The sequence below is a fragment of the Perna viridis genome, chromosome 5, assembly GCF_037379345.1.
Source record: "Perna viridis isolate PV_CMFRI_1.1 ecotype Kerala chromosome 5, ASM3737934v1, whole genome shotgun sequence".
Taxonomy (NCBI): domain Eukaryota; kingdom Metazoa; phylum Mollusca; class Bivalvia; order Mytilida; family Mytilidae; genus Perna; species Perna viridis.
In genome coordinates, this window is record NC_142449.1 from 40,641,519 (window position 1) to 40,667,191 (window position 25,673).

A 25,673-nucleotide genomic window follows, 5' to 3' on the forward strand; every position below is an offset into this window, starting at 1 on the left:
TGCAAAGTTTGAAGCAATTACATTTTCCATTTTACAATTCATTTTAAAATTAGCGCGTGCACGGACTTTTCGTGCTACAACTGAGACAAATTGACACGATTGAGCGCTGTCAAAAAAAAGGAGGGGGCAGGGCTGGGGCGTCTGCTTGTGGATCTGTGGTGAGTTTGATATTTAAATTGAATGTTAGTCTCTGAAATTTATTTAATAATATTTTTTCTTTTGTATCAATTTTGTTTTAGAAGTAATTGTATTTTCTTTATGTCACTTTATTTAGAGAGCGGGGCGAATTCTTCAGCCAAGCCTACATAAAATGTTTTGTTTTTCTATATGTCTTAAGGAACTAGAATCTTTATATAGCAAATTTTCACATCATTTAGTGTCTACGACCATATCACGCTGAAAGCACCGGTTCTCGTCCGATCACCGAAGTTAAGCAGCGTCGAGTCCGGTTAGTACTTGGATGGGTGACCGCCTGGGAATACCGGATGCCGTAGACATTTCTTTTTATTTCTGGCCATTTTTTAAAAAAATCACAAAAATGACACAGAAAATGGAATACGAGTTTTCGTTCGTTTTATTAGAACGTGCATTTTTATGTATAGTCATAATTGAAAAGCAGGAAAAGGCGTTAAAAGTATAACATAGCGGGGGCGTATATTGGACTAGAAGGCTCCCATATTGTCATTGTGACTTTGACGTCGCATGGCGACAGTCAGACGAAAGGGAGGCAGGGTTTGAAGCCGCCGGTGAGTAAAATTTGTCCTGTCATTTTGCAAAGTTTGAAGCAATTACATTTTCCATTTTACAATTCATTTTAAAATTAGCGCGTGCACGGACTTTTCGTGCTACAACTGAGACAAATTGACACGATTGAGCGCTGTCAAAAAAAAGGAGGGGGCAGGGCTGGGGCGTCTGCTTGTGGATCTGTGGTGAGTTTGATATTTAAATTGAATGTTAGTCTCTGAAATTTATTTAATAATATTTTTTCTTTTGTATCAATTTTGTTTTAGAAGTAATTGTATTTTCTTTATGTCACTTTATTTAGAGAGCGGGGCGAATTCTTCAGCCAAGCCTACATAAAATGTTTTGTTTTTCTATATGTCTTAAGGAACTAGAATCTTTATATAGCAAATTTTCACATCATTTAGTGTCTACGACCATATCACGCTGAAAGCACCGGTTCTCGTCCGATCACCGAAGTTAAGCAGCGTCGAGTCCGGTTAGTACTTGGATGGGTGACCGCCTGGGAATACCGGATGCCGTAGACATTTCTTTTTATTTCTGGCCATTTTTTAAAAAAATCACAAAAATGACACAGAAAATGGAATACGAGTTTTCGTTCGTTTTATTAGAACGTGCATTTTTATGTATAGTCATAATTGAAAAGCAGGAAAAGGCGTTAAAAGTATAACATAGCGGGGGCGTATATTGGACTAGAAGGCTCCCATATTGTCATTGTGACTTTGACGTCGCATGGCGACAGTCAGACGAAAGGGAGGCAGGGTTTGAAGCCGCCGGTGAGTAAAATTTGTCCTGTCATTTTGCAAAGTTTGAAGCAATTACATTTTCCATTTTACAATTCATTTTAAAATTAGCGCGTGCACGGACTTTTCGTGCTACAACTGAGACAAATTGACACGATTGAGCGCTGTCAAAAAAAAGGAGGGGGCAGGGCTGGGGCGTCTGCTTGTGGATCTGTGGTGAGTTTGATATTTAAATTGAATGTTAGTCTCTGAAATTTATTTAATAATATTTTTTCTTTTGTATCAATTTTATTTTAGAAGTAATTGTATTTTCTTTATGTCACTTTATTTAGAGAGCGGGGCGAATTCTTCAGCCAAGCCTACATAAAATGTTTTGTTTTTCTATATGTCTTAAGGAACTAGAATCTTTATATAGCAAATTTTCACATCATTTAGTGTCTACGACCATATCACGCTGAAAGCACCGGTTCTCGTCCGATCACCGAAGTTAAGCAGCGTCGAGTCCGGTTAGTACTTGGATGGGTGACCGCCTGGGAATACCGGATGCCGTAGACATTTCTTTTTATTTCTGGCCATTTTTTAAAAAAATCACAAAAATGACACAGAAAATGGAATACGAGTTTTCGTTCGTTTTATTAGAACGTGCATTTTTATGTATAGTCATAATTGAAAAGCAGGAAAAGGCGTTAAAAGTATAACATAGCGGGGGCGTATATTGGACTAGAAGGCTCCCATATTGTCATTGTGACTTTGACGTCGCATGGCGACAGTCAGACGAAAGGGAGGCAGGGTTTGAAGCCGCCGGTGAGTAAAATTTGTCCTGTCATTTTGCAAAGTTTGAAGCAATTACATTTTCCATTTTACAATTCATTTTAAAATTAGCGCGTGCACGGACTTTTCGTGCTACAACTGAGACAAATTGACACGATTGAGCGCTGTCAAAAAAAAGGAGGGGGCAGGGCTGGGGCGTCTGCTTGTGGATCTGTGGTGAGTTTGATATTTAAATTGAATGTTAGTCTCTGAAATTTATTTAATAATATTTTTTCTTTTGTATCAATTTTATTTTAGAAGTAATTGTATTTTCTTTATGTCACTTTATTTAGAGAGCGGGGCGAATTCTTCAGCCAAGCCTACATAAAATGTTTTGTTTTTCTATATGTCTTAAGGAACTAGAATCTTTATATAGCAAATTTTCACATCATTTAGTGTCTACGACCATATCACGCTGAAAGCACCGGTTCTCGTCCGATCACCGAAGTTAAGCAGCGTCGAGTCCGGTTAGTACTTGGATGGGTGACCGCCTGGGAATACCGGATGCCGTAGACATTTCTTTTTATTTCTGGCCATTTTTTAAAAAAATCACAAAAATGACACAGAAAATGGAATACGAGTTTTCGTTCGTTTTATTAGAACGTGCATTTTTATGTATAGTCATAATTGAAAAGCAGGAAAAGGCGTTAAAAGTATAACATAGCGGGGGCGTATATTGGACTAGAAGGCTCCCATATTGTCATTGTGACTTTGACGTCGCATGGCGACAGTCAGACGAAAGGGAGGCAGGGTTTGAAGCCGCCGGTGAGTAAAATTTGTCCTGTCATTTTGCAAAGTTTGAAGCAATTACATTTTCCATTTTACAATTCATTTTAAAATTAGCGCGTGCACGGACTTTTCGTGCTACAACTGAGACAAATTGACACGATTGAGCGCTGTCAAAAAAAAGGAGGGGGCAGGGCTGGGGCGTCTGCTTGTGGATCTGTGGTGAGTTTGATATTTAAATTGAATGTTAGTCTCTGAAATTTATTTAATAATATTTTTTCTTTTGTATCAATTTTATTTTAGAAGTAATTGTATTTTCTTTATGTCACTTTATTTAGAGAGCGGGGCGAATTCTTCAGCCAAGCCTACATAAAATGTTTTGTTTTTCTATATGTCTTAAGGAACTAGAATCTTTATATAGCAAATTTTCACATCATTTAGTGTCTACGACCATATCACGCTGAAAGCACCGGTTCTCGTCCGATCACCGAAGTTAAGCAGCGTCGAGTCCGGTTAGTACTTGGATGGGTGACCGCCTGGGAATACCGGATGCCGTAGACATTTCTTTTTATTTCTGGCCATTTTTTAAAAAAATCACAAAAATGACACAGAAAATGGAATACGAGTTTTCGTTCGTTTTATTAGAACGTGCATTTTTATGTATAGTCATAATTGAAAAGCAGGAAAAGGCGTTAAAAGTATAACATAGCGGGGGCGTATATTGGACTAGAAGGCTCCCATATTGTCATTGTGACTTTGACGTCGCATGGCGACAGTCAGACGAAAGGGAGGCAGGGTTTGAAGCCGCCGGTGAGTAAAATTTGTCCTGTCATTTTGCAAAGTTTGAAGCAATTACATTTTCCATTTTACAATTCATTTTAAAATTAGCGCGTGCACGGACTTTTCGTGCTACAACTGAGACAAATTGACACGATTGAGCGCTGTCAAAAAAAAGGAGGGGGCAGGGCTGGGGCGTCTGCTTGTGGATCTGTGGTGAGTTTGATATTTAAATTGAATGTTAGTCTCTGAAATTTATTTAATAATATTTTTTCTTTTGTATCAATTTTATTTTAGAAGTAATTGTATTTTCTTTATGTCACTTTATTTAGAGAGCGGGGCGAATTCTTCAGCCAAGCCTACATAAAATGTTTTGTTTTTCTATATGTCTTAAGGAACTAGAATCTTTATATAGCAAATTTTCACATCATTTAGTGTCTACGACCATATCACGCTGAAAGCACCGGTTCTCGTCCGATCACCGAAGTTAAGCAGCGTCGAGTCCGGTTAGTACTTGGATGGGTGACCGCCTGGGAATACCGGATGCCGTAGACATTTCTTTTTATTTCTGGCCATTTTTTAAAAAAATCACAAAAATGACACAGAAAATGGAATACGAGTTTTCGTTCGTTTTATTAGAACGTGCATTTTTATGTATAGTCATAATTGAAAAGCAGGAAAAGGCGTTAAAAGTATAACATAGCGGGGGCGTATATTGGACTAGAAGGCTCCCATATTGTCATTGTGACTTTGACGTCGCATGGCGACAGTCAGACGAAAGGGAGGCAGGGTTTGAAGCCGCCGGTGAGTAAAATTTGTCCTGTCATTTTGCAAAGTTTGAAGCAATTACATTTTCCATTTTACAATTCATTTTAAAATTAGCGCGTGCACGGACTTTTCGTGCTACAACTGAGACAAATTGACACGATTGAGCGCTGTCAAAAAAAAGGAGGGGGCAGGGCTGGGGCGTCTGCTTGTGGATCTGTGGTGAGTTTGATATTTAAATTGAATGTTAGTCTCTGAAATTTATTTAATAATATTTTTTCTTTTGTATCAATTTTATTTTAGAAGTAATTGTATTTTCTTTATGTCACTTTATTTAGAGAGCGGGGCGAATTCTTCAGCCAAGCCTACATAAAATGTTTTGTTTTTCTATATGTCTTAAGGAACTAGAATCTTTATATAGCAAATTTTCACATCATTTAGTGTCTACGACCATATCACGCTGAAAGCACCGGTTCTCGTCCGATCACCGAAGTTAAGCAGCGTCGAGTCCGGTTAGTACTTGGATGGGTGACCGCCTGGGAATACCGGATGCCGTAGACATTTCTTTTTATTTCTGGCCATTTTTTAAAAAAATCACAAAAATGACACAGAAAATGGAATACGAGTTTTCGTTCGTTTTATTAGAACGTGCATTTTTATGTATAGTCATAATTGAAAAGCAGGAAAAGGCGTTAAAAGTATAACATAGCGGGGGCGTATATTGGACTAGAAGGCTCCCATATTGTCATTGTGACTTTGACGTCGCATGGCGACAGTCAGACGAAAGGGAGGCAGGGTTTGAAGCCGCCGGTGAGTAAAATTTGTCCTGTCATTTTGCAAAGTTTGAAGCAATTACATTTTCCATTTTACAATTCATTTTAAAATTAGCGCGTGCACGGACTTTTCGTGCTACAACTGAGACAAATTGACACGATTGAGCGCTGTCAAAAAAAAGGAGGGGGCAGGGCTGGGGCGTCTGCTTGTGGATCTGTGGTGAGTTTGATATTTAAATTGAATGTTAGTCTCTGAAATTTATTTAATAATATTTTTTCTTTTGTATCAATTTTATTTTAGAAGTAATTGTATTTTCTTTATGTCACTTTATTTAGAGAGCGGGGCGAATTCTTCAGCCAAGCCTACATAAAATGTTTTGTTTTTCTATATGTCTTAAGGAACTAGAATCTTTATATAGCAAATTTTCACATCATTTAGTGTCTACGACCATATCACGCTGAAAGCACCGGTTCTCGTCCGATCACCGAAGTTAAGCAGCGTCGAGTCCGGTTAGTACTTGGATGGGTGACCGCCTGGGAATACCGGATGCCGTAGACATTTCTTTTTATTTCTGGCCATTTTTTAAAAAAATCACAAAAATGACACAGAAAATGGAATACGAGTTTTCGTTCGTTTTATTAGAACGTGCATTTTTATGTATAGTCATAATTGAAAAGCAGGAAAAGGCGTTAAAAGTATAACATAGCGGGGGCGTATATTGGACTAGAAGGCTCCCATATTGTCATTGTGACTTTGACGTCGCATGGCGACAGTCAGACGAAAGGGAGGCAGGGTTTGAAGCCGCCGGTGAGTAAAATTTGTCCTGTCATTTTGCAAAGTTTGAAGCAATTACATTTTCCATTTTACAATTCATTTTAAAATTAGCGCGTGCACGGACTTTTCGTGCTACAACTGAGACAAATTGACACGATTGAGCGCTGTCAAAAAAAAGGAGGGGGCAGGGCTGGGGCGTCTGCTTGTGGATCTGTGGTGAGTTTGATATTTAAATTGAATGTTAGTCTCTGAAATTTATTTAATAATATTTTTTCTTTTGTATCAATTTTATTTTAGAAGTAATTGTATTTTCTTTATGTCACTTTATTTAGAGAGCGGGGCGAATTCTTCAGCCAAGCCTACATAAAATGTTTTGTTTTTCTATATGTCTTAAGGAACTAGAATCTTTATATAGCAAATTTTCACATCATTTAGTGTCTACGACCATATCACGCTGAAAGCACCGGTTCTCGTCCGATCACCGAAGTTAAGCAGCGTCGAGTCCGGTTAGTACTTGGATGGGTGACCGCCTGGGAATACCGGATGCCGTAGACATTTCTTTTTATTTCTGGCCATTTTTTAAAAAAATCACAAAAATGACACAGAAAATGGAATACGAGTTTTCGTTCGTTTTATTAGAACGTGCATTTTTATGTATAGTCATAATTGAAAAGCAGGAAAAGGCGTTAAAAGTATAACATAGCGGGGGCGTATATTGGACTAGAAGGCTCCCATATTGTCATTGTGACTTTGACGTCGCATGGCGACAGTCAGACGAAAGGGAGGCAGGGTTTGAAGCCGCCGGTGAGTAAAATTTGTCCTGTCATTTTGCAAAGTTTGAAGCAATTACATTTTCCATTTTACAATTCATTTTAAAATTAGCGCGTGCACGGACTTTTCGTGCTACAACTGAGACAAATTGACACGATTGAGCGCTGTCAAAAAAAAGGAGGGGGCAGGGCTGGGGCGTCTGCTTGTGGATCTGTGGTGAGTTTGATATTTAAATTGAATGTTAGTCTCTGAAATTTATTTAATAATATTTTTTCTTTTGTATCAATTTTATTTTAGAAGTAATTGTATTTTCTTTATGTCACTTTATTTAGAGAGCGGGGCGAATTCTTCAGCCAAGCCTACATAAAATGTTTTGTTTTTCTATATGTCTTAAGGAACTAGAATCTTTATATAGCAAATTTTCACATCATTTAGTGTCTACGACCATATCACGCTGAAAGCACCGGTTCTCGTCCGATCACCGAAGTTAAGCAGCGTCGAGTCCGGTTAGTACTTGGATGGGTGACCGCCTGGGAATACCGGATGCCGTAGACATTTCTTTTTATTTCTGGCCATTTTTTAAAAAAATCACAAAAATGACACAGAAAATGGAATACGAGTTTTCGTTCGTTTTATTAGAACGTGCATTTTTATGTATAGTCATAATTGAAAAGCAGGAAAAGGCGTTAAAAGTATAACATAGCGGGGGCGTATATTGGACTAGAAGGCTCCCATATTGTCATTGTGACTTTGACGTCGCATGGCGACAGTCAGACGAAAGGGAGGCAGGGTTTGAAGCCGCCGGTGAGTAAAATTTGTCCTGTCATTTTGCAAAGTTTGAAGCAATTACATTTTCCATTTTACAATTCATTTTAAAATTAGCGCGTGCACGGACTTTTCGTGCTACAACTGAGACAAATTGACACGATTGAGCGCTGTCAAAAAAAAGGAGGGGGCAGGGCTGGGGCGTCTGCTTGTGGATCTGTGGTGAGTTTGATATTTAAATTGAATGTTAGTCTCTGAAATTTATTTAATAATATTTTTTCTTTTGTATCAATTTTATTTTAGAAGTAATTGTATTTTCTTTATGTCACTTTATTTAGAGAGCGGGGCGAATTCTTCAGCCAAGCCTACATAAAATGTTTTGTTTTTCTATATGTCTTAAGGAACTAGAATCTTTATATAGCAAATTTTCACATCATTTAGTGTCTACGACCATATCACGCTGAAAGCACCGGTTCTCGTCCGATCACCGAAGTTAAGCAGCGTCGAGTCCGGTTAGTACTTGGATGGGTGACCGCCTGGGAATACCGGATGCCGTAGACATTTCTTTTTATTTCTGGCCATTTTTTAAAAAAATCACAAAAATGACACAGAAAATGGAATACGAGTTTTCGTTCGTTTTATTAGAACGTGCATTTTTATGTATAGTCATAATTGAAAAGCAGGAAAAGGCGTTAAAAGTATAACATAGCGGGGGCGTATATTGGACTAGAAGGCTCCCATATTGTCATTGTGACTTTGACGTCGCATGGCGACAGTCAGACGAAAGGGAGGCAGGGTTTGAAGCCGCCGGTGAGTAAAATTTGTCCTGTCATTTTGCAAAGTTTGAAGCAATTACATTTTCCATTTTACAATTCATTTTAAAATTAGCGCGTGCACGGACTTTTCGTGCTACAACTGAGACAAATTGACACGATTGAGCGCTGTCAAAAAAAAGGAGGGGGCAGGGCTGGGGCGTCTGCTTGTGGATCTGTGGTGAGTTTGATATTTAAATTGAATGTTAGTCTCTGAAATTTATTTAATAATATTTTTTCTTTTGTATCAATTTTATTTTAGAAGTAATTGTATTTTCTTTATGTCACTTTATTTAGAGAGCGGGGCGAATTCTTCAGCCAAGCCTACATAAAATGTTTTGTTTTTCTATATGTCTTAAGGAACTAGAATCTTTATATAGCAAATTTTCACATCATTTAGTGTCTACGACCATATCACGCTGAAAGCACCGGTTCTCGTCCGATCACCGAAGTTAAGCAGCGTCGAGTCCGGTTAGTACTTGGATGGGTGACCGCCTGGGAATACCGGATGCCGTAGACATTTCTTTTTATTTCTGGCCATTTTTTAAAAAAATCACAAAAATGACACAGAAAATGGAATACGAGTTTTCGTTCGTTTTATTAGAACGTGCATTTTTATGTATAGTCATAATTGAAAAGCAGGAAAAGGCGTTAAAAGTATAACATAGCGGGGGCGTATATTGGACTAGAAGGCTCCCATATTGTCATTGTGACTTTGACGTCGCATGGCGACAGTCAGACGAAAGGGAGGCAGGGTTTGAAGCCGCCGGTGAGTAAAATTTGTCCTGTCATTTTGCAAAGTTTGAAGCAATTACATTTTCCATTTTACAATTCATTTTAAAATTAGCGCGTGCACGGACTTTTCGTGCTACAACTGAGACAAATTGACACGATTGAGCGCTGTCAAAAAAAAGGAGGGGGCAGGGCTGGGGCGTCTGCTTGTGGATCTGTGGTGAGTTTGATATTTAAATTGAATGTTAGTCTCTGAAATTTATTTAATAATATTTTTTCTTTTGTATCAATTTTATTTTAGAAGTAATTGTATTTTCTTTATGTCACTTTATTTAGAGAGCGGGGCGAATTCTTCAGCCAAGCCTACATAAAATGTTTTGTTTTTCTATATGTCTTAAGGAACTAGAATCTTTATATAGCAAATTTTCACATCATTTAGTGTCTACGACCATATCACGCTGAAAGCACCGGTTCTCGTCCGATCACCGAAGTTAAGCAGCGTCGAGTCCGGTTAGTACTTGGATGGGTGACCGCCTGGGAATACCGGATGCCGTAGACATTTCTTTTTATTTCTGGCCATTTTTTAAAAAAATCACAAAAATGACACAGAAAATGGAATACGAGTTTTCGTTCGTTTTATTAGAACGTGCATTTTTATGTATAGTCATAATTGAAAAGCAGGAAAAGGCGTTAAAAGTATAACATAGCGGGGGCGTATATTGGACTAGAAGGCTCCCATATTGTCATTGTGACTTTGACGTCGCATGGCGACAGTCAGACGAAAGGGAGGCAGGGTTTGAAGCCGCCGGTGAGTAAAATTTGTCCTGTCATTTTGCAAAGTTTGAAGCAATTACATTTTCCATTTTACAATTCATTTTAAAATTAGCGCGTGCACGGACTTTTCGTGCTACAACTGAGACAAATTGACACGATTGAGCGCTGTCAAAAAAAAGGAGGGGGCAGGGCTGGGGCGTCTGCTTGTGGATCTGTGGTGAGTTTGATATTTAAATTGAATGTTAGTCTCTGAAATTTATTTAATAATATTTTTTCTTTTGTATCAATTTTATTTTAGAAGTAATTGTATTTTCTTTATGTCACTTTATTTAGAGAGCGGGGCGAATTCTTCAGCCAAGCCTACATAAAATGTTTTGTTTTTCTATATGTCTTAAGGAACTAGAATCTTTATATAGCAAATTTTCACATCATTTAGTGTCTACGACCATATCACGCTGAAAGCACCGGTTCTCGTCCGATCACCGAAGTTAAGCAGCGTCGAGTCCGGTTAGTACTTGGATGGGTGACCGCCTGGGAATACCGGATGCCGTAGACATTTCTTTTTATTTCTGGCCATTTTTTAAAAAAATCACAAAAATGACACAGAAAATGGAATACGAGTTTTCGTTCGTTTTATTAGAACGTGCATTTTTATGTATAGTCATAATTGAAAAGCAGGAAAAGGCGTTAAAAGTATAACATAGCGGGGGCGTATATTGGACTAGAAGGCTCCCATATTGTCATTGTGACTTTGACGTCGCATGGCGACAGTCAGACGAAAGGGAGGCAGGGTTTGAAGCCGCCGGTGAGTAAAATTTGTCCTGTCATTTTGCAAAGTTTGAAGCAATTACATTTTCCATTTTACAATTCATTTTAAAATTAGCGCGTGCACGGACTTTTCGTGCTACAACTGAGACAAATTGACACGATTGAGCGCTGTCAAAAAAAAGGAGGGGGCAGGGCTGGGGCGTCTGCTTGTGGATCTGTGGTGAGTTTGATATTTAAATTGAATGTTAGTCTCTGAAATTTATTTAATAATATTTTTTCTTTTGTATCAATTTTATTTTAGAAGTAATTGTATTTTCTTTATGTCACTTTATTTAGAGAGCGGGGCGAATTCTTCAGCCAAGCCTACATAAAATGTTTTGTTTTTCTATATGTCTTAAGGAACTAGAATCTTTATATAGCAAATTTTCACATCATTTAGTGTCTACGACCATATCACGCTGAAAGCACCGGTTCTCGTCCGATCACCGAAGTTAAGCAGCGTCGAGTCCGGTTAGTACTTGGATGGGTGACCGCCTGGGAATACCGGATGCCGTAGACATTTCTTTTTATTTCTGGCCATTTTTTAAAAAAATCACAAAAATGACACAGAAAATGGAATACGAGTTTTCGTTCGTTTTATTAGAACGTGCATTTTTATGTATAGTCATAATTGAAAAGCAGGAAAAGGCGTTAAAAGTATAACATAGCGGGGGCGTATATTGGACTAGAAGGCTCCCATATTGTCATTGTGACTTTGACGTCGCATGGCGACAGTCAGACGAAAGGGAGGCAGGGTTTGAAGCCGCCGGTGAGTAAAATTTGTCCTGTCATTTTGCAAAGTTTGAAGCAATTACATTTTCCATTTTACAATTCATTTTAAAATTAGCGCGTGCACGGACTTTTCGTGCTACAACTGAGACAAATTGACACGATTGAGCGCTGTCAAAAAAAAGGAGGGGGCAGGGCTGGGGCGTCTGCTTGTGGATCTGTGGTGAGTTTGATATTTAAATTGAATGTTAGTCTCTGAAATTTATTTAATAATATTTTTTCTTTTGTATCAATTTTATTTTAGAAGTAATTGTATTTTCTTTATGTCACTTTATTTAGAGAGCGGGGCGAATTCTTCAGCCAAGCCTACATAAAATGTTTTGTTTTTCTATATGTCTTAAGGAACTAGAATCTTTATATAGCAAATTTTCACATCATTTAGTGTCTACGACCATATCACGCTGAAAGCACCGGTTCTCGTCCGATCACCGAAGTTAAGCAGCGTCGAGTCCGGTTAGTACTTGGATGGGTGACCGCCTGGGAATACCGGATGCCGTAGACATTTCTTTTTATTTCTGGCCATTTTTTAAAAAAATCACAAAAATGACACAGAAAATGGAATACGAGTTTTCGTTCGTTTTATTAGAACGTGCATTTTTATGTATAGTCATAATTGAAAAGCAGGAAAAGGCGTTAAAAGTATAACATAGCGGGGGCGTATATTGGACTAGAAGGCTCCCATATTGTCATTGTGACTTTGACGTCGCATGGCGACAGTCAGACGAAAGGGAGGCAGGGTTTGAAGCCGCCGGTGAGTAAACTTTGTCCTGTCATTTTGCAAAGTTTGAAGCAATTACATTTTCCATTTTACAATTCATTTTAAAATTAGCGCGTGCACGGACTTTTCGTGCTACAACTGAGACAAATTGACACGATTGAGCGCTGTCAAAAAAAAGGAGGGGGCAGGGCTGGGGCGTCTGCTTGTGGATCTGTGGTGAGTTTGATATTTAAATTGAATGTTAGTCTCTGAAATTTATTTAATAATATTTTTTCTTTTGTATCAATTTTATTTTAGAAGTAATTGTATTTTCTTTATGTCACTTTATTTAGAGAGCGGGGCGAATTCTTCAGCCAAGCCTACATAAAATGTTTTGTTTTTCTATATGTCTTAAGGAACTAGAATCTTTATATAGCAAATTTTCACATCATTTAGTGTCTACGACCATATCACGCTGAAAGCACCGGTTCTCGTCCGATCACCGAAGTTAAGCAGCGTCGAGTCCGGTTAGTACTTGGATGGGTGACCGCCTGGGAATACCGGATGCCGTAGACATTTCTTTTTATTTCTGGCCATTTTTTAAAAAAATCACAAAAATGACACAGAAAATGGAATACGAGTTTTCGTTCGTTTTATTAGAACGTGCATTTTTATGTATAGTCATAATTGAAAAGCAGGAAAAGGCGTTAAAAGTATAACATAGCGGGGGCGTATATTGGACTAGAAGGCTCCCATATTGTCATTGTGACTTTGACGTCGCATGGCGACAGTCAGACGAAAGGGAGGCAGGGTTTGAAGCCGCCGGTGAGTAAAATTTGTCCTGTCATTTTGCAAAGTTTGAAGCAATTACATTTTCCATTTTACAATTCATTTTAAAATTAGCGCGTGCACGGACTTTTCGTGCTACAACTGAGACAAATTGACACGATTGAGCGCTGTCAAAAAAAAGGAGGGGGCAGGGCTGGGGCGTCTGCTTGTGGATCTGTGGTGAGTTTGATATTTAAATTGAATGTTAGTCTCTGAAATTTATTTAATAATATTTTTTCTTTTGTATCAATTTTATTTTAGAAGTAATTGTATTTTCTTTATGTCACTTTATTTAGAGAGCGGGGCGAATTCTTCAGCCAAGCCTACATAAAATGTTTTGTTTTTCTATATGTCTTAAGGAACTAGAATCTTTATATAGCAAATTTTCACATCATTTAGTGTCTACGACCATATCACGCTGAAAGCACCGGTTCTCGTCCGATCACCGAAGTTAAGCAGCGTCGAGTCCGGTTAGTACTTGGATGGGTGACCGCCTGGGAATACCGGATGCCGTAGACATTTCTTTTTATTTCTGGCCATTTTTTAAAAAAATCACAAAAATGACACAGAAAATGGAATACGAGTTTTCGTTCGTTTTATTAGAACGTGCATTTTTATGTATAGTCATAATTGAAAAGCAGGAAAAGGCGTTAAAAGTATAACATAGCGGGGGCGTATATTGGACTAGAAGGCTCCCATATTGTCATTGTGACTTTGACGTCGCATGGCGACAGTCAGACGAAAGGGAGGCAGGGTTTGAAGCCGCCGGTGAGTAAAATTTGTCCTGTCATTTTGCAAAGTTTGAAGCAATTACATTTTCCATTTTACAATTCATTTTAAAATTAGCGCGTGCACGGACTTTTCGTGCTACAACTGAGACAAATTGACACGATTGAGCGCTGTCAAAAAAAAGGAGGGGGCAGGGCTGGGGCGTCTGCTTGTGGATCTGTGGTGAGTTTGATATTTAAATTGAATGTTAGTCTCTGAAATTTATTTAATAATATTTTTTCTTTTGTATCAATTTTATTTTAGAAGTAATTGTATTTTCTTTATGTCACTTTATTTAGAGAGCGGGGCGAATTCTTCAGCCAAGCCTACATAAAATGTTTTGTTTTTCTATATGTCTTAAGGAACTAGAATCTTTATATAGCAAATTTTCACATCATTTAGTGTCTACGACCATATCACGCTGAAAGCACCGGTTCTCGTCCGATCACCGAAGTTAAGCAGCGTCGAGTCCGGTTAGTACTTGGATGGGTGACCGCCTGGGAATACCGGATGCCGTAGACATTTCTTTTTATTTCTGGCCATTTTTTAAAAAAATCACAAAAATGACACAGAAAATGGAATACGAGTTTTCGTTCGTTTTATTAGAACGTGCATTTTTATGTATAGTCATAATTGAAAAGCAGGAAAAGGCGTTAAAAGTATAACATAGCGGGGGCGTATATTGGACTAGAAGGCTCCCATATTGTCATTGTGACTTTGACGTCGCATGGCGACAGTCAGACGAAAGGGAGGCAGGGTTTGAAGCCGCCGGTGAGTAAAATTTGTCCTGTCATTTTGCAAAGTTTGAAGCAATTACATTTTCCATTTTACAATTCATTTTAAAATTAGCGCGTGCACGGACTTTTCGTGCTACAACTGAGACAAATTGACACGATTGAGCGCTGTCAAAAAAAAGGAGGGGGCAGGGCTGGGGCGTCTGCTTGTGGATCTGTGGTGAGTTTGATATTTAAATTGAATGTTAGTCTCTGAAATTTATTTAATAATATTTTTTCTTTTGTATCAATTTTATTTTAGAAGTAATTGTATTTTCTTTATGTCACTTTATTTAGAGAGCGGGGCGAATTCTTCAGCCAAGCCTACATAAAATGTTTTGTTTTTCTATATGTCTTAAGGAACTAGAATCTTTATATAGCAAATTTTCACATCATTTAGTGTCTACGACCATATCACGCTGAAAGCACCGGTTCTCGTCCGATCACCGAAGTTAAGCAGCGTCGAGTCCGGTTAGTACTTGGATGGGTGACCGCCTGGGAATACCGGATGCCGTAGACATTTCTTTTTATTTCTGGCCATTTTTTAAAAAAATCACAAAAATGACACAGAAAATGGAATACGAGTTTTCGTTCGTTTTATTAGAACGTGCATTTTTATGTATAGTCATAATTGAAAAGCAGGAAAAGGCGTTAAAAGTATAACATAGCGGGGGCGTATATTGGACTAGAAGGCTCCCATATTGTCATTGTGACTTTGACGTCGCATGGCGACAGTCAGACGAAAGGGAGGCAGGGTTTGAAGCCGCCGGTGAGTAAAATTTGTCCTGTCATTTTGCAAAGTTTGAAGCAATTACATTTTCCATTTTACAATTCATTTTAAAATTAGCGCGTGCACGGACTTTTCGTGCTACAACTGAGACAAATTGACACGATTGAGCGCTGTCAAAAAAAAGGAGGGGGCAGGGCTGGGGCGTCTGCTTGTGGATCTGTGGTGAGTTTGATATTTAAATTGAATGTTAGTCTCTGAAATTTATTTAATAATATTTTTTCTTTTGTATCAATTTTATTTTAGAAGTAATTGTATTTTCTTTATGTCACTTTATTTAGAGAGCGGGGCGAATTCTTCAGCCAAGCCTACATAAAATGTTTTGTTTTTCTATATGTCTTAAGGAACTAGAATCTTTATATAGCAAATTTTCACATCATTTAGTGTCTACGACCATATCACGCTGAAAGCACCGGTTCTCGTCCGATCACCGAAGTTAAGCAGCGTCGAGTCCGGTTAGTACTTGGATGGGTGACCGCCTGGGAATACCGGATGCCGTAGACATTTCTTTTTATTTCTGGCCATTTTTTAAAAAAATCACAAAAATGACACAGAAAATGGAATACGAGTTTTCGTTCGTTTTATTAGAACGTGCATTTTTATGTATAGTCATAATTGAAAAGCAGGAAAAGGCGTTAAAAGTATAACATAGCGGGGGCGTATATTGGACTAGAAGGCTCCCATATTGTCATTGTGACTTTGACGTCGCATGGCGACAGTCAGACGAAAGGGAGGCAGGGTTTGAAGCCGCCGGTGAGTAAAATTTGTCCTGTCATTTTGCAAAGTTTGAAGCAATTACATTTTCCATTTTACAATTCATTTTAAAATTAGCGCGTGCACGGACTTTTCGTGCTACAACTGAGACAAATTGACACGATTGAGCGCTGTCAAAAAAAAGGAGGGGGCAGGGCTGGGGCGTCTGCTTGTGGATCTGTGGTGAGTTTGATATTTAAATTGAATGTTAGTCTCTGAAATTTATTTAATAATATTTTTTCTTTTGTATCAATTTTATTTTAGAAGTAATTGTATTTTCTTTATGTCACTTTATTTAGAGAGCGGGGCGAATTCTTCAGCCAAGCCTACATAAAATGTTTTGTTTTTCTATATGTCTTAAGGAACTAGAATCTTTATATAGCAAATTTTCACATCATTTAGTGTCTACGACCATATCACGCTGAAAGCACCGGTTCTCGTCCGATCACCGAAGTTAAGCAGCGTCGAGTCCGGTTAGTACTTGGATGGGTGACCGCCTGGGAATACCGGATGCCGTAGACATTTCTTTTTATTTCTGGCCATTTTTTAAAAAAATCACAAAAATGACACAGAAAATGGAATACGAGTTTTCGTTCGTTTTATTAGAACGTGCATTTTTATGTATAGTCATAATTGAAAAGCAGGAAAAGGCGTTAAAAGTATAACATAGCGGGGGCGTATATTGGACTAGAAGGCTCCCATATTGTCATTGTGACTTTGACGTCGCATGGCGACAGTCAGACGAAAGGGAGGCAGGGTTTGAAGCCGCCGGTGAGTAAAATTTGTCCTGTCATTTTGCAAAGTTTGAAGCAATTACATTTTCCATTTTACAATTCATTTTAAAATTAGCGCGTGCACGGACTTTTCGTGCTACAACTGAGACAAATTGACACGATTGAGCGCTGTCAAAAAAAAAGGAGGGGGCAGGGCTGGGGCGTCTGCTTGTGGATCTGTGGTGAGTTTGATATTTAAATTGAATGTTAGTCTCTGAAATTTATTTAATAATATTTTTTCTTTTGTATCAATTTTATTTTAGAAGTAATTGTATTTTCTTTATGTCACTTTATTTAGAGAGCGGGGCGAATTCTTCAGCCAAGCCTACATAAAATGTTTTGTTTTTCTATATGTCTTAAGGAACTAGAATCTTTATATAGCAAATTTTCACATCATTTAGTGTCTACGACCATATCACGCTGAAAGCACCGGTTCTCGTCCGATCACCGAAGTTAAGCAGCGTCGAGTCCGGTTAGTACTTGGATGGGTGACCGCCTGGGAATACCGGATGCCGTAGACATTTCTTTTTATTTCTGGCCATTTTTTAAAAAAATCACAAAAATGACACAGAAAATGGAATACGAGTTTTCGTTCGTTTTATTAGAACGTGCATTTTTATGTATAGTCATAATTGAAAAGCAGGAAAAGGCGTTAAAAGTATAACATAGCGGGGGCGTATATTGGACTAGAAGGCTCCCATATTGTCATTGTGACTTTGACGTCGCATGGCGACAGTCAGACGAAAGGGAGGCAGGGTTTGAAGCCGCCGGTGAGTAAAATTTGTCCTGTCATTTTGCAAAGTTTGAAGCAATTACATTTTCCATTTTACAATTCATTTTAAAATTAGCGCGTGCACGGACTTTTCGTGCTACAACTGAGACAAATTGACACGATTGAGCGCTGTCAAAAAAAAGGAGGGGGCAGGGCTGGGGCGTCTGCTTGTGGATCTGTGGTGAGTTTGATATTTAAATTGAATGTTAGTCTCTGAAATTTATTTAATAATATTTTTTCTTTTGTATCAATTTTATTTTAGAAGTAATTGTATTTTCTTTATGTCACTTTATTTAGAGAGCGGGGCGAATTCTTCAGCCAAGCCTACATAAAATGTTTTGTTTTTCTATATGTCTTAAGGAACTAGAATCTTTATATAGCAAATTTTCACATCATTTAGTGTCTACGACCATATCACGCTGAAAGCACCGGTTCTCGTCCGATCACCGAAGTTAAGCAGCGTCGAGTCCGGTTAGTACTTGGATGGGTGACCGCCTGGGAATACCGGATGCCGTAGACATTTCTTTTTATTTCTGGCCATTTTTTAAAAAAATCACAAAAATGACACAGAAAATGGAATACGAGTTTTCGTTCGTTTTATTAGAACGTGCATTTTTATGTATAGTCATAATTGAAAAGCAGGAAAAGGCGTTAAAAGTATAACATAGCGGGGGCGTATATTGGACTAGAAGGCTCCCATATTGTCATTGTGACTTTGACGTCGCATGGCGACAGTCAGACGAAAGGGAGGCAGGGTTTGAAGCCGCCGGTGAGTAAAATTTGTCCTGTCATTTTGCAAAGTTTGAAGCAATTACATTTTCCATTTTACAATTCATTTTAAAATTAGCGCGTGCACGGACTTTTCGTGCTACAACTGAGACAAATTGACACGATTGAGCGCTGTCAAAAAAAAGGAGGGGGCAGGGCTGGGGCGTCTGCTTGTGGATCTGTGGTGAGTTTGATATTTAAATTGAATGTTAGTCTCTGAAATTTATTTAATAATATTTTTTCTTTTGTATCAATTTTATTTTAGAAGTAATTGTATTTTCTTTATGTCACTTTATTTAGAGAGCGGGGCGAATTCTTCAGCCAAGCCTACATAAAATGTTTTGTTTTTCTATATGTCTTAAGGAACTAGAATCTTTATATAGCAAATTTTCACATCATTTAGTGTCTACGACCATATCACGCTGAAAGCACCGGTTCTCGTCCGATCACCGAAGTTAAGCAGCGTCGAGTCCGGTTAGTACTTGGATGGGTGACCGCCTGGGAATACCGGATGCCGTAGACATTTCTTTTTATTTCTGGCCATTTTTTAAAAAAATCACAAAAATGACACAGAAAATGGAATACGAGTTTTCGTTCGTTTTATTAGAACGTGCATTTTTATGTATAGTCATAATTGAAAAGCAGGAAAAGGCGTTAAAAGTATAACATAGCGGGGGCGTATATTGGACTAGAAGGCTCCCATATTGTCATTGTGACTTTGACGTCGCATGGCGACAGTCAGACGAAAGGGAGGCAGGGTTTGAAGCCGCCGGTGAGTAAAATTTGTCCTGTCATTTTGCAAAGTTTGAAGCAATTACATTTTCCATTTTACAATTCATTTTAAAATTAGCGCGTGCACGGACTTTTCGTGCTACAACTGAGACAAATTGACACGATTGAGCGCTGTCAAAAAAAAAGGAGGGGGCAGGGCTGGGGCGTCTGCTTGTGGATCTGTGGTGAGTTTGATATTTAAATTGAATGTTAGTCTCTGAAATTTATTTAATAATATTTTTTCTTTTGTATCAATTTTATTTTAGAAGTAATTGTATTTTCTTTATGTCACTTTATTTAGAGAGCGGGGCGAATTCTTCAGCCAAGCCTACATAAAATGTTTTGTTTTTCTATATGTCTTAAGGAACTAGAATCTTTATATAGCAAATTTTCACATCATTTAGTGTCTACGACCATATCACGCTGAAAGCACCGGTTCTCGTCCGATCACCGAAGTTAAGCAGCGTCGAGTCCGGTTAGTACTTGGATGGGTGACCGCCTGGGAATACCGGATGCCGTAGACATTTCTTTTTATTTCTGGCCATTTTTTAAAAAAATCACAAAAATGACACAGAAAATGGAATACGAGTTTTCGTTCGTTTTATTAGAACGTGCATTTTTATGTATAGTCATAATTGAAAAGCAGGAAAAGGCGTTAAAAGTATAACATAGCGGGGGCGTATATTGGACTAGAAGGCTCCCATATTGTCATTGTGACTTTGACGTCGCATGGCGACAGTCAGACGAAAGGGAGGCAGGGTTTGAAGCCGCCGGTGAGTAAAATTTGTCCTGTCATTTTGCAAAGTTTGAAGCAATTACATTTTCCATTTTACAATTCATTTTAAAATTAGCGCGTGCACGGACTTTTCGTGCTACAACTGAGACAAATTGGCACGATTGAGCGCTGTCAAAAAAAAGGAGGGGGCAGGGCTGGGGCGTCTGCTTGTGGATCTGTGGTGAGTTTGATATTTAAATTGAATGTTAGTCTCTGAAATTTATTTAATAATATTTTTTCTTTTGTATCAATTTTATTTTAGAAGTAATTGTATTTTCTTTATGTCACTTTATTTAGAGAGCGGGGCGAATTCTTCAGCCAAGCCTACATAAAATGTTTTGTTTTTCTATATGTCTTAAGGAACTAGAATCTTTATATAGCAAATTTTCACATCATTTAGTGTCTACGACCATATCACGCTGAAAGCACCGGTTCTCGTCCGATCACCGAAGTTAAGCAGCGTCGAGTCCGGTTAGTACTTGGATGGGTGACCGCCTGGGAATACCGGATGCCGTAGACATTTCTTTTTATTTCTGGCCATTTTTTAAAAAAATCACAAAAATGACACAGAAAATGGAATACGAGTTTTCGTTCGTTTTATTAGAACGTGCATTTTTATGTATAGTCATAATTGAAAAGCAGGAAAAGGCGTTAAAAGTATAACATAGCGGGGGCGTATATTGGACTAGAAGGCTCCCATATTGTCATTGTGACTTTGACGTCGCATGGCGACAGTCAGACGAAAGGGAGGCAGGGTTTGAAGCCGCCGGTGAGTAAAATTTGTCCTGTCATTTTGCAAAGTTTGAAGCAATTACATTTTCCATTTTACAATTCATTTTAAAATTAGCGCGTGCACGGACTTTTCGTGCTACAACTGAGACAAATTGACACGATTGAGCGCTGTCAAAAAAAAGGAGGGGGCAGGGCTGGGGCGTCTGCTTGTGGATCTGTGGTGAGTTTGATATTTAAATTGAATGTTAGTCTCTGAAATTTATTTAATAATATTTTTTCTTTTGTATCAATTTTATTTTAGAAGTAATTGTATTTTCTTTATGTCACTTTATTTAGAGAGCGGGGCGAATTCTTCAGCCAAGCCTACATAAAATGTTTTGTTTTTCTATATGTCTTAAGGAACTAGAATCTTTATATAGCAAATTTTCACATCATTTAGTGTCTACGACCATATCACGCTGAAAGCACCGGTTCTCGTCCGATCACCGAAGTTAAGCAGCGTCGAGTCCGGTTAGTACTTGGATGGGTGACCGCCTGGGAATACCGGATGCCGTAGACATTTCTTTTTATTTCTGGCCATTTTTTAAAAAAATCACAAAAATGACACAGAAAATGGAATACGAGTTTTCGTTCGTTTTATTAGAACGTGCATTTTTATGTATAGTCATAATTGAAAAGCAGGAAAAGGCGTTAAAAGTATAACATAGCGGGGGCGTATATTGGACTAGAAGGCTCCCATATTGTCATTGTGACTTTGACGTCGCATGGCGACAGTCAGACGAAAGGGAGGCAGGGTTTGAAGCCGCCGGTGAGTAAAATTTGTCCTGTCATTTTGCAAAGTTTGAAGCAATTACATTTTCCATTTTACAATTCATTTTAAAATTAGCGCGTGCACGGACTTTTCGTGCTACAACTGAGACAAATTGACACGATTGAGCGCTGTCAAAAAAAAGGAGGGGGCAGGGCTGGGGCGTCTGCTTGTGGATCTGTGGTGAGTTTGATATTTAAATTGAATGTTAGTCTCTGAAATTTATTTAATAATATTTTTTCTTTTGTATCAATTTTATTTTAGAAGTAATTGTATTTTCTTTATGTCACTTTATTTAGAGAGCGGGGCGAATTCTTCAGCCAAGCCTACATAAAATGTTTTGTTTTTCTATATGTCTTAAGGAACTAGAATCTTTATATAGCAAATTTTCACATCATTTAGTGTCTACGACCATATCACGCTGAAAGCACCGGTTCTCGTCCGATCACCGAAGTTAAGCAGCGTCGAGTCCGGTTAGTACTTGGATGGGTGACCGCCTGGGAATACCGGATGCCGTAGACATTTCTTTTTATTTCTGGCCATTTTTTAAAAAAATCACAAAAATGACACAGAAAATGGAATACGAGTTTTCGTTCGTTTTATTAGAACGTGCATTTTTATGTATAGTCATAATTGAAAAGCAGGAAAAGGCGTTAAAAGTATAACATAGCGGGGGCGTATATTGGACTAGAAGGCTCCCATATTGTCATTGTGACTTTGACGTCGCATGGCGACAGTCAGACGAAAGGGAGGCAGGGTTTGAAGCCGCCGGTGAGTAAAATTTGTCCTGTCATTTTGCAAAGTTTGAAGCAATTACATTTTCCATTTTACAATTCATTTTAAAATTAGCGCGTGCACGGACTTTTCGTGCTACAACTGAGACAAATTGACACGATTGAGCGCTGTCAAAAAAAAGGAGGGGGCAGGGCTGGGGCGTCTGCTTGTGGATCTGTGGTGAGTTTGATATTTAAATTGAATGTTAGTCTCTGAAATTTATTTAATAATATTTTTTCTTTTGTATCAATTTTATTTTAGAAGTAATTGTATTTTCTTTATGTCACTTTATTTAGAGAGCGGGGCGAATTCTTCAGCCAAGCCTACATAAAATGTTTTGTTTTTCTATATGTCTTAAGGAACTAGAATCTTTATATAGCAAATTTTCACATCATTTAGTGTCTACGACCATATCACGCTGAAAGCACCGGTTCTCGTCCGATCACCGAAGTTAAGCAGCGTCGAGTCCGGTTAGTACTTGGATGGGTGACCGCCTGGGAATACCGGATGCCGTAGACATTTCTTTTTATTTCTGGCCATTTTTTAAAAAAATCACAAAAATGACACAGAAAATGGAATACGAGTTTTCGTTCGTTTTATTAGAACGTGCATTTTTATGTATAGTCATAATTGAAAAGCAGGAAAAGGCGTTAAAAGTATAACATAGCGGGGGCGTATATTGGACTAGAAGGCTCCCATATTGTCATTGTGACTTTGACGTCGCATGGCGACAGTCAGACGAAAGGGAGGCAGGGTTTGAAGCCGCCGGTGAGTAAAATTTGTCCTGTCATTTTGCAAAGTTTGAAGCAATTACATTTTCCATTTTACAATTCATTTTAAAATTAGCGCGTGCACGGACTTTTCGTGCTACAACTGAGACAAATTGACACGATTGAGCGCTGTCAAAAAAAAGGAGGGGGCAGGGCTGGGGCGTCTGCTTGTGGATCTGTGGTGAGTTTGATATTTAAATTGAATGTTAGTCTCTGAAATTTATTTAATAATATTTTTTCTTTTGTATCAATTTTATTTTAGAAGTAATTGTATTTTCTTTATGTCACTTTATTTAGAGAGCGGGGCGAATTCTTCAGCCAAGCCTACATAAAATGTTTTGTTTTTCTATATGTCTTAAGGAACTAGAATCTTTATATAGCAAATTTTCACATCATTTAGTGTCTACGACCATATCACGCTGAAAGCACCGGTTCTCGTCCGATCACCGAAGTTAAGCAGCGTCGAGTCCGGTTAGTACTTGGATGGGTGACCGCCTGGGAATACCGGATGCCGTAGACATTTCTTTTTATTTCTGGCCATTTTTTAAAAAAATCACAAAAATGACACAGAAAATGGAATACGAGTTTTCGTTCGTTTTATTAGAACGTGCATTTTTATGTATAGTCATAATTGAAAAGCAGGAAAAGGCGTTAAAAGTATAACATAGCGGGGGCGTATATTGGACTAGAAGGCTCCCATATTGTCATTGTGACTTTGACGTCGCATGGCGACAGTCAGACGAAAGGGAGGCAGGGTTTGAAGCCGCCGGTGAGTAAAATTTGTCCTGTCATTTTGCAAAGTTTGAAGCAATTACATTTTCCATTTTACAATTCATTTTAAAATTAGCGCGTGCACGGACTTTTCGTGCTACAACTGAGACAAATTGACACGATTGAGCGCTGTCAAAAAAAAGGAGGGGGCAGGGCTGGGGCGTCTGCTTGTGGATCTGTGGTGAGTTTGATATTTAAATTGAATGTTAGTCTCTGAAATTTATTTAATAATATTTTTTCTTTTGTATCAATTTTATTTTAGAAGTAATTGTATTTTCTTTATGTCACTTTATTTAGAGAGCGGGGCGAATTCTTCAGCCAAGCCTACATAAAATGTTTTGTTTTTCTATATGTCTTAAGGAACTAGAATCTTTATATAGCAAATTTTCACATCATTTAGTGTCTACGACCATATCACGCTGAAAGCACCGGTTCTCGTCCGATCACCGAAGTTAAGCAGCGTCGAGTCCGGTTAGTACTTGGATGGGTGACCGCCTGGGAATACCGGATGCCGTAGACATTTCTTTTTATTTCTGGCCATTTTTTAAAAAAATCACAAAAATGACACAGAAAATGGAATACGAGTTTTCGTTCGTTTTATTAGAACGTGCATTTTTATGTATAGTCATAATTGAAAAGCAGGAAAAGGCGTTAAAAGTATAACATAGCGGGGGCGTATATTGGACTAGAAGGCTCCCATATTGTCATTGTGACTTTGACGTCGCATGGCGACAGTCAGACGAAAGGGAGGCAGGGTTTGAAGCCGCCGGTGAGTAAAATTTGTCCTGTCATTTTGCAAAGTTTGAAGCAATTACATTTTCCATTTTACAATTCATTTTAAAATTAGCGCGTGCACGGACTTTTCGTGCTACAACTGAGACAAATTGACACGATTGAGCGCTGTCAAAAAAAAGGAGGGGGCAGGGCTGGGGCGTCTGCTTGTGGATCTGTGGTGAGTTTGATATTTAAATTGAATGTTAGTCTCTGAAATTTATTTAATAATATTTTTTCTTTTGTATCAATTTTATTTTAGAAGTAATTGTATTTTCTTTATGTCACTTTATTTAGAGAGCGGGGCGAATTCTTCAGCCAAGCCTACATAAAATGTTTTGTTTTTCTATATGTCTTAAGGAACTAGAATCTTTATATAGCAAATTTTCACATCATTTAGTGTCTACGACCATATCACGCTGAAAGCACCGGTTCTCGTCCGATCACCGAAGTTAAGCAGCGTCGAGTCCGGTTAGTACTTGGATGGGTGACCGCCTGGGAATACCGGATGCCGTAGACATTTCTTTTTATTTCTGGCCATTTTTTAAAAAAATCACAAAAATGACACAGAAAATGGAATACGAGTTTTCGTTCGTTTTATTAGAACGTGCATTTTTATGTATAGTCATAATTGAAAAGCAGGAAAAGGCGTTAAAAGTATAACATAGCGGGGGCGTATATTGGACTAGAAGGCTCCCATATTGTCATTGTGACTTTGACGTCGCATGGCGACAGTCAGACGAAAGGGAGGCAGGGTTTGAAGCCGCCGGTGAGTAAAATTTGTCCTGTCATTTTGCAAAGTTTGAAGCAATTACATTTTCCATTTTACAATTCATTTTAAAATTAGCGCGTGCACGGACTTTTCGTGCTACAACTGAGACAAATTGACACGATTGAGCGCTGTCAAAAAAAAGGAGGGGGCAGGGCTGGGGCGTCTGCTTGTGGATCTGTGGTGAGTTTGATATTTAAATTGAATGTTAGTCTCTGAAATTTATTTAATAATATTTTTTCTTTTGTATCAA

General features: G+C 38.3%; 33 non-coding genes across 33 annotated transcripts; all 33 read left to right on the plus strand.

The window, feature by feature from the left end:
* The first annotated feature begins 378 nt into the window (after nt 1-378).
* Nucleotides 379-497, plus strand: LOC148617595 (5S ribosomal RNA). The gene has a single exon (XR_015922725.1). It is a non-coding gene; the product is annotated as a 5S ribosomal RNA (ribosomal RNA).
* Nucleotides 498-1,149: 652 nt separating this feature from the next.
* On the plus strand, nt 1,150-1,268 carry LOC148617596 (5S ribosomal RNA). The gene has a single exon (XR_015922726.1). It is a non-coding gene; the product is annotated as a 5S ribosomal RNA (ribosomal RNA).
* Nucleotides 1,269-1,920: 652 nt separating this feature from the next.
* Nucleotides 1,921-2,039, plus strand: LOC148617597 (5S ribosomal RNA). Its single transcript, XR_015922728.1, has one exon. It is a non-coding gene; the product is annotated as a 5S ribosomal RNA (ribosomal RNA).
* A 652-nt stretch (nt 2,040-2,691) lies between these two features.
* Nucleotides 2,692-2,810, plus strand: LOC148617598 (5S ribosomal RNA). Its single transcript, XR_015922729.1, has one exon. It is a non-coding gene; the product is annotated as a 5S ribosomal RNA (ribosomal RNA).
* Nucleotides 2,811-3,462: 652 nt separating this feature from the next.
* LOC148617599 (5S ribosomal RNA) lies at nt 3,463-3,581 on the plus strand. The gene has a single exon (XR_015922730.1). It is a non-coding gene; the product is annotated as a 5S ribosomal RNA (ribosomal RNA).
* A 652-nt stretch (nt 3,582-4,233) lies between these two features.
* LOC148617600 (5S ribosomal RNA) lies at nt 4,234-4,352 on the plus strand. Its single transcript, XR_015922731.1, has one exon. It is a non-coding gene; the product is annotated as a 5S ribosomal RNA (ribosomal RNA).
* A 652-nt stretch (nt 4,353-5,004) lies between these two features.
* Nucleotides 5,005-5,123, plus strand: LOC148617601 (5S ribosomal RNA). Its single transcript, XR_015922732.1, has one exon. It is a non-coding gene; the product is annotated as a 5S ribosomal RNA (ribosomal RNA).
* A 652-nt stretch (nt 5,124-5,775) lies between these two features.
* Nucleotides 5,776-5,894, plus strand: LOC148617602 (5S ribosomal RNA). Its single transcript, XR_015922733.1, has one exon. It is a non-coding gene; the product is annotated as a 5S ribosomal RNA (ribosomal RNA).
* Nucleotides 5,895-6,546: 652 nt separating this feature from the next.
* Nucleotides 6,547-6,665, plus strand: LOC148617603 (5S ribosomal RNA). The gene has a single exon (XR_015922734.1). It is a non-coding gene; the product is annotated as a 5S ribosomal RNA (ribosomal RNA).
* A 652-nt stretch (nt 6,666-7,317) lies between these two features.
* LOC148617604 (5S ribosomal RNA) lies at nt 7,318-7,436 on the plus strand. The gene has a single exon (XR_015922735.1). It is a non-coding gene; the product is annotated as a 5S ribosomal RNA (ribosomal RNA).
* Nucleotides 7,437-8,088: 652 nt separating this feature from the next.
* Nucleotides 8,089-8,207, plus strand: LOC148617605 (5S ribosomal RNA). Its single transcript, XR_015922736.1, has one exon. It is a non-coding gene; the product is annotated as a 5S ribosomal RNA (ribosomal RNA).
* A 652-nt stretch (nt 8,208-8,859) lies between these two features.
* On the plus strand, nt 8,860-8,978 carry LOC148617606 (5S ribosomal RNA). The gene has a single exon (XR_015922737.1). It is a non-coding gene; the product is annotated as a 5S ribosomal RNA (ribosomal RNA).
* A 652-nt stretch (nt 8,979-9,630) lies between these two features.
* On the plus strand, nt 9,631-9,749 carry LOC148617607 (5S ribosomal RNA). The gene has a single exon (XR_015922739.1). It is a non-coding gene; the product is annotated as a 5S ribosomal RNA (ribosomal RNA).
* A 652-nt stretch (nt 9,750-10,401) lies between these two features.
* Nucleotides 10,402-10,520, plus strand: LOC148617608 (5S ribosomal RNA). Its single transcript, XR_015922740.1, has one exon. It is a non-coding gene; the product is annotated as a 5S ribosomal RNA (ribosomal RNA).
* Nucleotides 10,521-11,172: 652 nt separating this feature from the next.
* On the plus strand, nt 11,173-11,291 carry LOC148617609 (5S ribosomal RNA). Its single transcript, XR_015922741.1, has one exon. It is a non-coding gene; the product is annotated as a 5S ribosomal RNA (ribosomal RNA).
* Nucleotides 11,292-11,943: 652 nt separating this feature from the next.
* LOC148617610 (5S ribosomal RNA) lies at nt 11,944-12,062 on the plus strand. Its single transcript, XR_015922742.1, has one exon. It is a non-coding gene; the product is annotated as a 5S ribosomal RNA (ribosomal RNA).
* Nucleotides 12,063-12,714: 652 nt separating this feature from the next.
* LOC148617611 (5S ribosomal RNA) lies at nt 12,715-12,833 on the plus strand. Its single transcript, XR_015922743.1, has one exon. It is a non-coding gene; the product is annotated as a 5S ribosomal RNA (ribosomal RNA).
* A 652-nt stretch (nt 12,834-13,485) lies between these two features.
* Nucleotides 13,486-13,604, plus strand: LOC148617612 (5S ribosomal RNA). Its single transcript, XR_015922744.1, has one exon. It is a non-coding gene; the product is annotated as a 5S ribosomal RNA (ribosomal RNA).
* Nucleotides 13,605-14,256: 652 nt separating this feature from the next.
* On the plus strand, nt 14,257-14,375 carry LOC148617613 (5S ribosomal RNA). Its single transcript, XR_015922745.1, has one exon. It is a non-coding gene; the product is annotated as a 5S ribosomal RNA (ribosomal RNA).
* A 652-nt stretch (nt 14,376-15,027) lies between these two features.
* LOC148617614 (5S ribosomal RNA) lies at nt 15,028-15,146 on the plus strand. Its single transcript, XR_015922746.1, has one exon. It is a non-coding gene; the product is annotated as a 5S ribosomal RNA (ribosomal RNA).
* A 652-nt stretch (nt 15,147-15,798) lies between these two features.
* LOC148617615 (5S ribosomal RNA) lies at nt 15,799-15,917 on the plus strand. Its single transcript, XR_015922747.1, has one exon. It is a non-coding gene; the product is annotated as a 5S ribosomal RNA (ribosomal RNA).
* A 652-nt stretch (nt 15,918-16,569) lies between these two features.
* LOC148617616 (5S ribosomal RNA) lies at nt 16,570-16,688 on the plus strand. Its single transcript, XR_015922748.1, has one exon. It is a non-coding gene; the product is annotated as a 5S ribosomal RNA (ribosomal RNA).
* A 653-nt stretch (nt 16,689-17,341) lies between these two features.
* Nucleotides 17,342-17,460, plus strand: LOC148617617 (5S ribosomal RNA). The gene has a single exon (XR_015922750.1). It is a non-coding gene; the product is annotated as a 5S ribosomal RNA (ribosomal RNA).
* Nucleotides 17,461-18,112: 652 nt separating this feature from the next.
* LOC148617618 (5S ribosomal RNA) lies at nt 18,113-18,231 on the plus strand. Its single transcript, XR_015922751.1, has one exon. It is a non-coding gene; the product is annotated as a 5S ribosomal RNA (ribosomal RNA).
* Nucleotides 18,232-18,883: 652 nt separating this feature from the next.
* Nucleotides 18,884-19,002, plus strand: LOC148617619 (5S ribosomal RNA). The gene has a single exon (XR_015922752.1). It is a non-coding gene; the product is annotated as a 5S ribosomal RNA (ribosomal RNA).
* Nucleotides 19,003-19,655: 653 nt separating this feature from the next.
* On the plus strand, nt 19,656-19,774 carry LOC148617620 (5S ribosomal RNA). The gene has a single exon (XR_015922753.1). It is a non-coding gene; the product is annotated as a 5S ribosomal RNA (ribosomal RNA).
* A 652-nt stretch (nt 19,775-20,426) lies between these two features.
* On the plus strand, nt 20,427-20,545 carry LOC148617621 (5S ribosomal RNA). The gene has a single exon (XR_015922754.1). It is a non-coding gene; the product is annotated as a 5S ribosomal RNA (ribosomal RNA).
* Nucleotides 20,546-21,197: 652 nt separating this feature from the next.
* On the plus strand, nt 21,198-21,316 carry LOC148617622 (5S ribosomal RNA). The gene has a single exon (XR_015922755.1). It is a non-coding gene; the product is annotated as a 5S ribosomal RNA (ribosomal RNA).
* A 652-nt stretch (nt 21,317-21,968) lies between these two features.
* On the plus strand, nt 21,969-22,087 carry LOC148617623 (5S ribosomal RNA). Its single transcript, XR_015922757.1, has one exon. It is a non-coding gene; the product is annotated as a 5S ribosomal RNA (ribosomal RNA).
* A 652-nt stretch (nt 22,088-22,739) lies between these two features.
* Nucleotides 22,740-22,858, plus strand: LOC148617624 (5S ribosomal RNA). The gene has a single exon (XR_015922758.1). It is a non-coding gene; the product is annotated as a 5S ribosomal RNA (ribosomal RNA).
* Nucleotides 22,859-23,510: 652 nt separating this feature from the next.
* On the plus strand, nt 23,511-23,629 carry LOC148617625 (5S ribosomal RNA). The gene has a single exon (XR_015922759.1). It is a non-coding gene; the product is annotated as a 5S ribosomal RNA (ribosomal RNA).
* A 652-nt stretch (nt 23,630-24,281) lies between these two features.
* On the plus strand, nt 24,282-24,400 carry LOC148617626 (5S ribosomal RNA). Its single transcript, XR_015922760.1, has one exon. It is a non-coding gene; the product is annotated as a 5S ribosomal RNA (ribosomal RNA).
* Nucleotides 24,401-25,052: 652 nt separating this feature from the next.
* On the plus strand, nt 25,053-25,171 carry LOC148617627 (5S ribosomal RNA). The gene has a single exon (XR_015922762.1). It is a non-coding gene; the product is annotated as a 5S ribosomal RNA (ribosomal RNA).
* Nucleotides 25,172-25,673: the final 502 nt, after the last annotated feature.